The 12,327-nt window shown below is 48.3% G+C and overlaps 1 long non-coding RNA gene across 1 annotated transcript in view; it reads left to right on the top strand.

Annotated features, from left to right (window-relative positions):
- The window catches only part of LOC123149469 (uncharacterized), a 21,028-nt gene extending 16,885 nt beyond the window's left edge, over positions 1 to 4,143 (top strand). Inside the window, exon 3 of the long non-coding RNA XR_006474686.1 lies at positions 4,132 to 4,143. This is a non-coding gene — a long non-coding RNA (uncharacterized lncRNA). The remainder of the gene's footprint in view (positions 1 to 4,131) is intronic.
- Positions 4,144 to 12,327: the final 8,184 nt, after the last annotated feature.

The following is a 12,327-nucleotide window of genomic DNA, read 5'->3' as shown; positions in this document are numbered from 1 at the left end:
ATTTTTAATTCTGTTTGCTTTTAGGTTAGCAAAATTATAAACTTTCTGTTAGTGCCATTAGTTTTAGAAAAATTATAAACTTTCTGTTAGTGCCATTAGTTTTCAAATTTGAATAGTTAAAATTTGAATTCTTTGAAAATTGTTTGAATCACAAGTTTGTGATTAACTTACTAAAAAAATGAGAATAGATGCGCTTATAGAGAAAATTCAACCTAAATTCCTAGTAAATTTCTATGAATTTCAGAGAAATTCACTATGAATTTAGGTTAAACTTTTCTCTTTTAGGGCATCTATTTTCACTTTGATAGGAGCTCAACAAGGCAGAGAGGGAAGGGCTTATAAACCGGTGTGAGCCCCCTTCGGTTGGCGAGGTGGGACTAAACTCTGCCCGCAACAAGGACCAACCCTTTAGTCCCGATTTGTGGCACAAACCAGGACTAATGGTCATGGGCCAGGGGAGAGGAGCAAAATTATAAACTTTCTGTTAGTGCCATTAGTTTTAGAAAGTTGAAAGTTGAAAGTTGGCATGGGCCAGGGACTAATGGTCATGGTATTACGAGGGCCGAACCATAAGACATGAAAGCATTTCAAATGAACTCTGAAAAAGTTGAAAGTTGGCATGGTATCATAATTTCACCCACATAGCATGTGGATGTACAAAGCGGACAATGGTAGTGTTACGGCATATCTCTCTCAAGGTAGTTTTGGTGATTGATGACAACATGTTTGCGGACTAATCTTGTGCGTTGAATTATTCTCAGATTCTCCCCTGGCACGAGACGCTTTCTTCCCCTCGGAGTGTATTTCAAGACGGTGTAGCTCTTTCGCTTCTTTCTAGGTGGACTAGTTGCGTAGAGGGCACCGTACTATCAAGAGGGGGTCCGCTGGGGTTTTGCTTGGGTGGAATCATCACGTACACATCAGCTTCTCACCCTCTGAGCTTTTCCTGTCCATTGAAGAGATCTCTCCTCTCTTCCTTATTCTGTCTAGGTCTAAGCGGCAGTACCGCGCATCCAGCGGTAGTACCGCTGAGAAGCCACAAGCGGCAGTACCGCTTCGCAGCGGTAGTACCACCGTGGCTCCACAGCAGTAGTACCGCTGGGGGCCTGGCACCTCCGCTGGTCCTCAGCTTTTTGAGATATCCCTTCTCTCTCGCGTGCCCCAGCGGTAGTACCGCACTGCCTGCGGTACTACGGCCGAAGGGTCACAAGCGGCAGTACCGCTCCACAGCGGTACTACCGCCCTTGACCCCACTGCCGTAGTACCGCTGGGTAGTTTGGCTCCTACCGCCTCGGTTCGAGAGGTCTTTTTCTTGTGTCGGGTTTTGCGGCACTAGTCACGGTTGTAGTGGCGGTAGTACCGTTCCAGGAGCGGTAGTACCGCCCTACCACCGCGGTAGTACCGCATTTGGGTCCGTTCCCTACTAAGTCTCCTCAGCGCGGCAATATCGCTGGTTGGCGCGGCAGTACTGTCGCCTGGCGGTAGTACCGCCCCTCTCAGCGGTAGTACCGCCCTGTGCAGGGCTGGTTGGTGGGGGGGCAACGGGATTGTTGCCCCCACTATAAAAGGGAGTCCCCTTCCTCCTTCTCACCCACCTCTTCCTCCCCCAAGCTCCATTTATTGCTCAAGCTCCATTAAATACTCCAAGCTTCATTTCCGCCCGATCTACCTCTCTAGCCAATCAAATTTGTTGATTTTCTCGGGAGTGGTTGAGAAGGCCCCGATCTACACTTCCACCAAGGGATTTTCGATTCCCCCACTCATCCCTAGCGTATCTTGTTACTCTTGGGTGTTTGAGCACCCTAGACGGTTGAGGTCACCTCGGAGCCATATTCCATTGTGGTGAAGCTTCGTGGTCTTGTTGGGAGCCTCCGATTAAGTTGTGGAGATTGCCCCAACCTTGTTTGTAAAGGTTCGGTCGCCGCCTTCAAGGGCACCAATAGTGGAATCACGACATCTCGCATTGTGTGAGGGCGTGAGGAGAATACGGTGGCCCTAGTGGCTTCTTGGGGAGCATTGTGCCTCCACACTGCTCCAACGGAGACGTACTTCCCTTCAAAGGAAGGAACTTCGGTAACACATCCTCGTCTCCACCGGATCCATTCTTGGTTATCTCTTACCTTTACTTGTGCAAGCTCTTTATTGTTTCTACCCTTGCTTGATTGTATGCTTATTGTTATTGCATCATATAGGTTGCTCACCTAGTTGCACATCTAGACAACCTACTTTGATGCAAAGTTTAATTTGGTAAAGAAAAGCTAAAAATTGGTAGTTACCTATTCAACCCCTCTCTAGTCAACCATATGGATCCTTTCAATTGGTATCAGAGCCTCGTCTCTTTATTAAGGACTTTACCGTCCAAAGAGTATGGTTGATACTGTAGACGGTGTGGAGGAACACTCCGGTGTGAATCCGATCTCGTCTACGGGAGATGGGGGAACTTCGGTCTCTCGTGAGGAGTTCAATGTGGCCTTGGAGACATTGAAAACCTCCATGACAACCGAAGTTGAAAGCATGCTTACTAAATTTCTTGAGGGGCTTAAACTATCCACCGCACTGTTGAAAGTGGGTGATTCCGCCAACAAGGTGTCGGATGCTATCCCCGACAAGGGGGAAGCTAGTAATGAAAAGGATCCTTCTTCTAGTGGCAAGAATGGCACCGACATCTTTGCCCATGTGGAACCACCACTTGTTTATGGTGGACCGGTTCCTTCCACTCATTTGAATCATGCTGGTCCTCCCCCTAAGATTGTGAAAAATGAGGATTTTGATTCTTGGGTTTACCGCTTTAAACGTCATTTAAATCATGTGAACACTAACCTTTGGAGAATCATTGAAGAAGGTTTCTATCCACATGATCCAAGCAACTTCACTCCACGAGAAGCCGCGGACAATCAATTCAATGAGAATGCTCTCTTCATCATTCAAGATGCAATTCCACCCGAAGACCTACCTCATCTTCGTCCCTTCGCCTTGGCCAAAGATGCATGGCATTGTGTCGTGTCTCTCTACTGGGGAAGCACAAGCATTCAACGCTCCAACTATGAAGTGGTACAAGATGAGGCCGATGAGTTTGCAATGAAGGAAGATGAAGAACCTTGTGAGCTTTATCGGAGAGTAATCAAACTCGCGGTCTCACTACGAGATCATGGGAGCAAGGGCACGGATGACGATTGGATCAAGCGCAAATTCCTCAAGGCAATGATGCCCTACCACAAGGCCATGTCCTCCGTCATTCGTCACAGACCGGACTTCCACACTTTGACCTCAAGAGAAGTGTTGGATGAGTTTGTGGCCATGAACATTTTGGACAAGACCGCTGACAATGCGGTGCTCCTTTCTCAACGGGCAAATAAGCCTAACCTTGCATTGAAGGCCAAGCTCACCGTGGAAGAAGAATAAGAGGAAGAAGAGGAGAGCAACCCCGAAGATACGAAGTATGCATATCATGAACACATGGCACTTGCTTCAAGGCAATTTTGGAGCAAGAAAAATTCAAGGCCCAACTTTAGCAAAAACAACTCGAGTGGCACAAGGGGCAAGCAACATGTAAGAACTTGCTACAATTGCGGCAACGTGAGTCATTTCATTGTGGAATGCCCGTATGAGAAGAGGGAAGACAATGGTGGCAAACTCATCCGAAAGGACAAGGCCAAGTCGTTCCCCAACAAAAAAAACTTCACCAAGAAGACTCCTCCCAAGGCTTTGGTTTTGCAAGAAGAGTACAATGAGGATGATGAAGATGATGAGTCGGTTTCCATGGCCTCCGTTGCCATTGCAACAACGTCACGGGTGTCTCTCTTCGACTCACCCAACGAGAGCATCACCGCCAAGTGCCTCATGGCTAAAGCCACCAACAAGGTAACCTCCAACATCAAAACTACCATCATTAATCATCCTTCCCATACGCATAGCATTAATGAACTTGAGGGAGCTAATGTGGAGGCTAACGAGTTTGATGCTTTTATGGGCAGACTCAAGGGAAAATCCAAGAAGCACTTTGTTGCTCTCTTGGAACAACTTGGTGAGGCCAATGACATGATCGAGGGTCACGAAGACACCATCTCTAAGATGGAAGGGCATAGTCGTGACTATGCCGATGAGATTTCGGATCTTTCCAATGCTCTTGAGGAAGAGCGTGGTCTTCGTTTGGCTCTTGAGGAGTCACACAACGTTGATCATGCTAAGTTAAAGAAAGATTATGATCATGCCCTCATTGTTTCTCATGTGCTAAATTCTGAGAAGGCCAAACTTGGGCTTGATCTTGCTAGACTCAAAGAGGAGTTTGATATACTTGACAAGGCCCACAATGCCTTGAAGGGTATTCACGCTAGTCTCAAGGAGTCTCATGATCAACTCCAAGTGAAGCTAACTAAGGAGAAAGCAACTTTTCCTCATATGGTTTTAATTGATAATGCAAATGCTACTAACCCGTGTTGTGAGCATATACATCTTGTTGAGGAAAATGCTAAGTTGAAGGAGAAACTTGAGAGAGGTCTTGCGACTTGCATACAAGGCAAGAAGAACCTCAACGATCTCTTGATCAACCAAAAGGGAGGTGTGGCCAAGGAAGGGGTTGGGTACATGCCCGACTCCAAGAACAAGAAGAAGAATGACAAGACCAAACGACCTCCTCCCCTCATGCAAACCTTTGTGAGGGAGGGAGAGAGTGCCCCCGAGGAGAAGAAGAAGAACAATGTCAAGAAGGGCAATGTCATCCCTCCCAACAAAGCCGGCGATTTTAATCCTTCTTATGTGTTATGCCGTGCTAGTGATGGGCATGTTTATGCCAAATTTGTTGGTTCTCTTCATGAGTACATTGAATGGTCTATTTGGGTTCCTAAGACCCTTGTTACTAACATCAAAGGACCCATTACAAAATGGGTACCTAAAACCAAGCATTGATCTCTTGTAGGTGTTTGCTTCCGGTGGTGGACCATGGTTGCTCGATAGCGGAGCTACAAATCATATGACCGGAAGCAAGGACTTGGTGGTGGACGTGCACAAAGTTCCATCTATGCCCACCAATGTCGAGTGGGGTGACGCCTCATCCTCTAAGGTATTGGGACTTGGCAAGGTGGTCATCTCTCATGATCTCACGATCGAGAAGGTCATGCTTGTTGAGTCCCTTGCATACAATTTACTTTCCGTTCGTCAACTTGCAATCATGGGCTTTGCCACTTTCTTTGATATCGATACCGTGGCCCTCTTGTGGAGCAAGACTCTTAAAGTAGCTTTTGTTGGGCATGTCGAGCATGGTCTATATGTGATTAACTTTTCGGAGCGACCCACTAAGACCGCGACATGCCTAATGGCTAAAGTTGATGTGGGATGGCTTTGGCATCACCGTTTAGCCCATGTCAATATGAGATCTTTGCAAAGTCTTCTCAAGGGGGACCATGTCCGTGGACTAATGAATGTTAGCTTTGTTAAAGATCGTGCTTGCAGTGCCTGTATCGAAGGAAAGCTACATGAGAAGGCTCACCCTCCCACGACTATCATTTATTCAAAGAGGCCCTTGGAGCTCCTTCACATGGATCTTTTTGGGCCCCCATCCTTCGATAGTCTTGGAGGTAGGAAGTATTGCTTGGTGATTGTGGATGACTACTCAAGGTACACATGGGTGTATTTCTTCAAGAGGAAGAGCGAGACCCAACAAACCGTCATTGACTTTGCAAATGAAGCACAACGTCAACACAATGCAAAGATCTTGACAATAAGAAGTGACAACGGCACCGAGTTCAAGAACTACACCTTGGATGAATTTCTTAGTGATGAGGGAATCAAGCATCAATATTCCGCACCATACACCCCTCAACAAAACGGTGTTGCGGAGAGGAAGAACCGGACGTTGATGGATGTGGTAAGGACCATGATGGCGGAGTTCAAGTCTCCATACAACTTTTGGGCCGAAGCCATCAACACCGCGTGTCATGCATCCAATCGGCTCTACCTCCGCAAGGGCTTGAACAAGACCCCATATGAGATACTCACCGGTAACAAGCCCAACCTCAAGTACTTCCGGGTATTCGGGTGTAAGTGTTTCATTCTCAAGAAAGGTGTTCGGTTGTCTAAATTTGAGGCTAGAGCTTATGCGGGCATATTTGTTGGTTATGCTACAAACTCTCATGCATACCGTGTCCTCAATAAATCCACGGGACTTATTGAGGAGACGTGTAACATGGAGTTTGATGAGAATAACGGCTCCCAAGTGGAGCAAAGTGGCACTTGTGATGTAGGTGATGAAATTCCTCCTCAAGCCATAAGAAGAATGGGTGTTGGTTTCATCCTACCCATTGAGGAACCCCTTGTGGCCGAAGGAGAAGGACAATGCTCCACTCAAGTGGAGCCATCACCAACCCAAGGCCCACAAGCTTCCGAAGAACAAAGTGAAGGCCCTCAACCTCATGAACAAGACCAAGGGCAAGATCATACTCAAGACGGTGTTGACACACCAAGTGATGCCCAAGGTCAAGTTCTCTCCCCCGAGCAAGTTCAAGATCAAGAACAAGTTCATGACGGCGCTCAAGATGATCAAGTAACCACTCCTCAACTCACCACCGAGGAGGAATTAGAGCGTCGTGCCGCCAAGGTTGCTTCCAAGCTCTCCACCAAGGATCATCTCATGAAGAATGTGCTTGGAAGCTTAAGAAAGGGGGTAAGCACTCGTAGACAATTAGCAAATTATTGTGAGCATCACGCGTTTGTCTCTTGTGTGGAGCCCCACAAGGTCTATGAGGCGCTAGAAGATCCGGATTGGCTCAATGCCATGCACGAAGAACTCAACAACTTCGAGCGCAACAAAGTTTGGAGATTGGTGCCAAGGCCAACGGGGAACCATAATGTCATTGGAACCAAGTGGATATTCAAGAACAGGCAAGATGCCCATGGGATTATCATTTGCAATAAGGCTCGTTTGGTAGCACAAGGCGACTCCCAAGTCGAGGGTATCGACTACGGTGAAACCTTTGCTCCCGTTGCTCGTCTTGAATCCATTCGCATGTTGATTGCATATGCTTCTCATCATAACTTTAAGTTACAACAAATGGATGTGAAGAGTGCTTTTCTTAATGGTACCATTAATGAATTGGTTTACGTCAAGCAACCCCCCGGGTTCGAGGATCCCTACTTTCCCGATCATGTGTATCAACTCGATAAGGCACTCTATGGCCTTAAACAAGCCCCACGTGCGTGGTATGACCACCTTACCGAGTTGTTACAAGACCGTGGTTTTGAAGTTGGGCTAATCGACCCCACTCTTTTTACTAAGAAGGTCAAAGGGGAGTTGTTTGTGTGCCAATTATATGTTGATGATATTATCTTTGGTTCTCCTAACAAAGCTTTCAATGAGGAATTTGCCGCTCTCATGACCTCAAAGTTCGAGATGTCCTCCACGGGAGAGTTGAAGTTCTTTCTAGGGTTCGAAGTGAAGCAAAGAAGAGAAGGAACTTTCATCAATAAATCCAAATACACTCAAGACATGCTCAAGAGATTCAAGCTAAGTGACGTCAAGCCGGCTTCCACTCCAATGCCCACCAAGTGCCAACTTGATTTAGATCCCAATGGTAAAGTGGTGGATCAAAAGGTATATCGTTCCATGATTGGATCCTTGCTTTACCTTTGTGCATCTAGACCGGACATCATGTTGAGTGTGTGAATTTGTGCACAGTTTCAAGCCGCACCTAAGGAAAGTCACTATGTGGCGGTCAAACGAATCTTTCGATATTTGGCTCATACCCCAAACTTTGGCTTATGGTACCCAAGAGGATCAAACTTCAAGCTTGTAGGGTACTCAGATTCCGATTAGGCAGGAGACAAAGTGGATAGGAAGTCCACATCCGGAGGGTGCCAATTCCTTGGTTGCTCTTTGGTAAGTTGGTCTTCCAAAAAGCAAAGTTGTGTGTCTCTCTCATCCACCGAAGCGGAGTATGTGGCGGCCGGTAGTTGTTGTGCACAACTCTTATGGATGAGGCAAACTTTAAAGGATTACGGTGTCACTTGTGACAAAGTGCCTCTTTGGTGTGACAATGAAAGTGCCATCAAGATCTCTCTCAACCCGGTGCAACACTTCAAGACGAAGCATATTGAGATACGGCATCACTTCATCCGGGATCACATTAGGCAAGGAGAGATCGAGCTCAACTACGTCAACACTCATGATAACCTTGCAGATATCTTCACGAAGCCCTTGGATGAAGCAAGATTTCGCGAGTTAAGGCATGAGCTAAATATCATTGATTCGAGCAATGTTGCTTGAACTCGCGCACACCCTATCACGCTCAACTTGTTGTCTAGTTTAGGTGTAGGCATGGACATAGGGGGAGTGTTGTTCTCTCAATGAACTCTCCCTCCCCCCATTATGCATAAATTGATCAAGTCTTTCACCTTAGCCATTGTTGATGGCACTTGTGCTTCAAAGACGAGTTTTGGTCATGGGCCCAAGGTTAAAATCTTCGCGGTGCCATACCTTTTGACTCAAACATAGGTGGCCTCGGCCACCGCCCTCTTTTGAAGAGGTGTGTCTTGGTCGTTTGCTGTTGTGCTTTGTCGTTTCTCTCTTGCCGTTTTTGTCGTTTCGTCGAGCTAAAGCCGTGTCTGTTTAGTTGTCGTGGCGTGCTGGGCGGTACTACCGCTGGTGGTGTGCGGTACTACCGCTGGTGGTGCGCGGTACTACCGCTTATAAGCGGTACTACCGCCCCCCAGCGTGGTACTACCGCTGAGGGACGGGACCTGAGGGTTAAGTCGAGGCAGGGGGGTTTCTTCTCCCTCATACCCATTCACTTCGCCCCTCTTGTCTCTTCCTCTCTCCAGCCTCCTCTTGCCGCGGGAGGGCTCCGGCGGATCTCCGTCTCCGGGATGTCCCTCTCTATTTCCTTTGGTGGAGTCGATCCCCACCTCGTCCTCTTGCCATGGATGCCGGTATTGCCCCCGTTCCTTCTTTCGTTTTGTCTCCTTTTTGTTCTTGTTTCTTAGGGGCAATGGTGGTTGCATCTCTAGATTTTTGGCGAAATCTAGGCATGAGTTGGTTGGAGAAGGCAACTAGACTTTCTAGATTAGAGTTTGGTAGGATTATTTTTGAATTTGGTTGGCCGGTAGTGCCGGATCTGACCACGGTAGTAGGAAACTGCTATTTATCCGCCTCAAGCCGTACTACCGCTCCCTTTGGAGTGGTACTACCGCTTGACCTAGAGTGGTACTACCGCTCCCTTTGGGGCGGTACTACCGCTTGGGGCGGTACTACCGCGGGCAGGTCACGGTACTACCGCTGCATGCCAATTTCCATCATTCTCCTGCCTTACCTTGATCTTTTTGTTGTGTTTGTTGGCTTATGCTCATTCTTTCTGGTTGTTTCGCGTTGTTCTTGTGTTTGGCTCCAGGTGATGACCGTTCCGAGCAGCAAGGTCGCCGTATCAACCCCGGGCGTGCCACATCAAAACACTACCTTACCTCAGAGCCTGCCGGTGGTTCCTCGAGCACCCAACCGCCTCCAGCAAGTGCTTCTGCAAGTGTTCCCCCACCTCCTCAGCAATCGAAGCGAGCCGCCAACAAGCCAAAAGGGAAGACTGTGTCTGAGATGACCAACAAGGAGTTTTGGGAGAAGCGTCGCCGCAACCCCTATGCGGTGGACCAAGAACCCACTTTGGTCAACCGCCCGTTCTGGAACCATTTTCAGTTTGCCATCTACTTTGATGTGATCAAGGCCAAGAATAATCTTTTTGTTGATGTTCGCTCCATTGACACTGATGCTATGGAGAAGGATCCAGAGTACTTTTGCGAAGCTCTTCATATGTGCACTCAGCTAAACATTCTCAGGATCATGCAATTCAATAAGGAATTCGATGCGGATTTGGTGGCTCAATTCTATGCCACCGTCCACCTTGGGACGGATGTCGACAGGACTCTGACATGGATGACCAATGGCAAGCTGCTTTCTGTCAAGTGGAAGGCTTTCATGGAGTTACTTGATGTGGTGGATACGGGGCTTGAGACTCCTTTCGGTTTCCGTCCTCACCGCAATGCTACATCCACCCACAAGCAAGCCCTTTGGCCCTACTGCACTGTGAAGGTTCACCCAGTCACTCAGAAGAAGACCTATGAGCTGTCTCCGTATCTGGACATTCTTCATCACATATTCCGTGAGACTCTCTTCCCTCGGATCGGGAATCTGGATATGGTCCACTCTTACCTCGTGGACATGCTCCTTTTCTGTCAGCATGAGAAGGAAGCAAGCACTGGAGAGAGCCTGGATATCTCTCATGTCATGTGGTCTGAACTTCTATCTGACGTGTCTGAGCGCAAGTGTCCTATCTATGGTCCATTCATCATGAGGCTCATTGAGAGGGCCTGGGCACAGACTTATCCCAGAGTGCTGCTAGATACTGGAGACTTGGTGTCTCATGAGATCAAGCGTCTGAGGAAGAAGGACAACTGGACAGCGCCTCACACAGGGGGTCCATCTGCTACTGCTGCCACAGGGGGTCCGTCTGCTGATGCTGCTGCTGCTGCTGCCATGGGGACTGATGGTGAGGCTGCTACTGATGATCATGAGGAGAACTTTGGCCCCTCTAGTGCAGAACCGTCGTGGGCACAGAAGCTTAAGCGCAAGATGAAGAAGCTTTTCTGCATGGAGTCTCATGGTCAGTACATGACTCATGTGGCGGAGAAGCATGCCAAGATGCGCCACAAGGAGCTCATGCGTCAGATGGGAGCAACTCTTGTCAGTGGTTCTGATGGTCAGATCACTGAAGAGGACTGGATTCATCAGAATTGCCACTGGACCGACTCTGATGCCGAGCAGTTTTCGACCCACGATGAAGATGCAGAGATGTGATGTTCAAGACCTTCCCCTCCCATCACCTGGAGTCGTAGTGTCACTCTATGCCCTTTTTGGTGTCTCGCTGCCAAAGGAGGAGAGAGTGTAGGGATTTGCTTCTTGTGTCGTGCTTTCAGTCGTCTTGTGTTTTCTTGTGTGTTCCTTCTTTGGTTTGGTTTGGTGTGAGACCTAAGTCCTAGTCATATGGTGTAAGACATATGCTCCCTATCGCTACCTTATTACTTATGTCACTTCAGAGTATTGTAGTTTATATTGAGATGCATGCTTGTCCTGTTTATTCTCTTCTCTCATATATCTTGTGCTTAGTGTTGTTGGACTATAAAATATAGGGGGAGTGTTGATCCGAATGTGTGTGTCGTGCCTTATGTTGGTGCACACATTTTGGGGGAGCCCGTCTATGTTTTGTAGTTCTTAGTTTTATTCGTTTTAATTCTTTTCCTTGCGCAAATCCCTTGTTGTCATCAATCCACCAAAAAGGGGGAGATTGTTACGGCATATCTCTCTCAAGGTAGTTTTGGTGATTGATGACAACATGTTTGCGGACTAACCTTGTGCGTTGAATTATTCTCAGATTCTCCCCTGGCACGAGACGCTTTCTTCCCCTCGGAGTGTATTTCAAGACGGTGTAGCTCTTTCGTTTCTTTCTAGGTGGACTAGTTGCGTAGAGGGCACCGTACTATCAAGAGGGGGTCCTCTGTGGTTTTGCTTGGGTGGAATCATCACGTACACATCAGCTTCTCATCCTCCGAGCTTTTCCTGTCCATTGAAGAGATCTCTCCTCTCTTCCTTGTTCTGTCTAGGTCTAAGCGGCAGTATCGCGCATCCAGCGGTAGTACCGCTGAGAAGCCACAAGTGGCAGTACCGCTTCGCAGCGGTAGTACCGCCGTGGCTCCACAGCAGTAGTACCGCTGGGGGCCTGGCACCTCCGCTGGTCCTCAGCTTTTTGAGAGATCCCTTCTCACTCTCGCGCCCCAGCGGTAGTACCGCACTGCCTGCGGTACTATGGCCGAAGGGTCACAAGCGGCAGTACCGCCCTTGACCCCACTGCCGTAGTACCGCCCTTGACCCCACTGCCGAAGTACCGCTGGGTAGTTTGGCTCCTACCGCCTCGATTCGAGAGGTCTTTTTCTCGTGTCGGTTTTTGCGGCACTAGTCACGGTTGTAGTGGCGGTAGTACCATTCCAGGAGCGGTAGTACCGCCCTACCACCGCGGTAGTACCGCATTTGGGTCCGTTCCCTACTAAGTCTCCTCAGCGCGGTAGTACCGCTAGTTGGCGCGGCAGTACCGTCGCCTGGCGGTAGTACCGCCCCCTCTCAGCGGTAGTACCGCCCTATGCGGGGCTGGTTGGTGGGGGGCAACGGGATTGTTGCCCCCACTATAAAAGGGAGTCCCCTTCCTCCTTCTCACCCACCTCTTCCTCCCCCAAGCTCCATTTATTGCTCAAGCTCCATTAAATACTCCAAGCTTCATTTCCGCCCGATCTATCTCTCTA

Source organism: Triticum aestivum, chromosome 7A, assembly GCF_018294505.1.
Source record: "Triticum aestivum cultivar Chinese Spring chromosome 7A, IWGSC CS RefSeq v2.1, whole genome shotgun sequence".
Classification (NCBI taxonomy): Eukaryota; Viridiplantae; Streptophyta; class Magnoliopsida; order Poales; family Poaceae; genus Triticum; species Triticum aestivum.
This window is presented reverse-complemented; position numbering and strand designations above follow the sequence as displayed.